The following is a 2044-nucleotide window of genomic DNA, read 5'->3' as shown; positions in this document are numbered from 1 at the left end:
ATGAGTGAAGAAGCAGCTCCGGTATCGATGAAAGCAATAACTCGAGTTGGTTTATCCCATTTGGATGAATAGACCTTGAGTTCTACTTGAGGAACGACTGCGAGAGCGTTGATCTCCTCTCGGGCTTCGATCACTGGTTCTGAAATTTGGTATTGCTCATTGCCTTGATCTTCATAGATATCAAGAGAGAATAAAGTTTCTTCATTAGGTTCATCATCCACAAGGAATATGGATTCAAGGTCCTCCTCTTTTCCAAGATGTATGCCAGTGTAATCTTCGATTTCTTCAAGGAGTTTGACAGATCTTCTTGATTGTGGACAATTTTTTGCAAAATGTCCAATCTTATGGCAAATAAAGCATCTGTTGTTCTTGTGAAAATTTCCTGGCCTTTTGCGTCTGAAATATTTTGTGCGTCTCTTGGACCTTGATTTCCCTTCTGGAATTCTTGGCCATCTGAATCTCCTGAATTCTCTCCTTCGCCTGGATGTGCGGCAGGAACATTCCGATCCGGTGATTAGATCAGATTTGCGGCATGCTCTGCCAAGCGCTGGACTGTGCTGGATGATTTGTTTTAGGGCTGAGCGCTTTGTACAAATGTCATCCAATGCAACGAAAATAGCTTGCCTAATGTAACCAATTTGTGGGATTGTTATAGACTGAAACTTTTCTTCAATGATGATCATGGTTCGGCTTGCCAACAACTTTGGAAGGGAAGAGACAAAGGCTTGCTTCAGATTGATGTCTCCTCCGATTTCAAAGTATATCTTTGCCATTTTTTGAAAATGCCTGTCAATGTCATTTATGTCGAAAGACATACACTTCATCTCGAAGAGTTGTCTTCGCATTTTCTCCTGTCTTTGGCTAGCATCTCCACAGAAAACTTCATGTAGGATTCTGATGTTGAGGGAAAAATCTTAGGAAGTAAGAAAAGTATTTTTGTCTTGAATTCCAAGTGAGTTCCACCAATCTCTGAGGATTCCTAAGAACCGTGAAGTCAGTTCTGACAGGATGATATACTTTTCTCGTTCCACCAAATTTTTGGTCACCATCCAAGTATAGAAGTCTTGGATCCTTTGAGGCCATCTTGAAACCTTGACGTCATCTAAGGTGAAAGTGTGGAAGCCAGTTCCTACTGGTTTTGATGCCATGGGCTCATATCTCCTTTCTGGGATTGGCTCATCTCTCATGCCTTCTTGTTCCTCATCTACTTCAGATTCTTCCGGGTCTCTTGGCTGGTTTACAAATATTGGAGGATTGTTGTCTTCGGAAGAGTTTGTTGTGGATTCATTGCTTGATTGAGAACTATCTTCCATTGTTTCATCGTCTGATGAATTCAGAGATTCCGACCATGGAGTATCTTCTTCTGATATGTACCTTGGCTAGGAGACATAGAGGTCTGGAGCCTTCTGGTCAGAAATCATCAGATTGTCGGGGTTGGACCCTTTTGAACTTTCTCCTTGGTCTCGCCTTTTCTTGGTTTGTTTCTGTGCTGCAAGGGCATCTTTCCTTTCCCAAACCATTTTTGCGATATCAAAATCATTTTCTTCTTTTAAGGGTTGGGTGAAAGAGATTGGATTTTGTGAGATAGGTGGCAAAGTAGAAATGGTGTTAGTCTAATTTAGGTGGGGAATATGCTTGTGGAGACATAGGGAAGAAGGTAGGTTTTGAGGAGTAGACTGGGGTTTTTTATGGCTCAAAGTGGTCATTTCTCAGAAGTTGAATTTGTTCTTTGATAGAAATCGTCTCCTTTTGTTGTTGTTGGAAGAACTTGAAAAGTGAAGTTCCTGGCGGACAAATCTCATATTGTAAATTTGCCAATCTTTGTTCCAAGGCTTTGATTAGTCCGGCATGTTGAGACGATGTCTGCTCTATCCTTTTCTCAATTGTTTCCACTTTGCTAATCATTTTGTTTTGTGTATGGGCCACGTTCTTTATGGTGTTGTCTATGTTGTTCAGCACCTTGTTTTGGCAGATGGAGTTTTCTGATTGCCAGTTCATTGTTGCTTCGATGTCACTTGTTGGGGGTTTTTCTCCAGTGGGTAGC

This window comes from Nicotiana tabacum, chromosome 8 (assembly GCF_000715075.1).
Source record: "Nicotiana tabacum cultivar K326 chromosome 8, ASM71507v2, whole genome shotgun sequence".
In the NCBI taxonomy this organism is placed as follows: domain Eukaryota; kingdom Viridiplantae; phylum Streptophyta; class Magnoliopsida; order Solanales; family Solanaceae; genus Nicotiana; species Nicotiana tabacum.
This window is presented reverse-complemented; position numbering follows the sequence as displayed.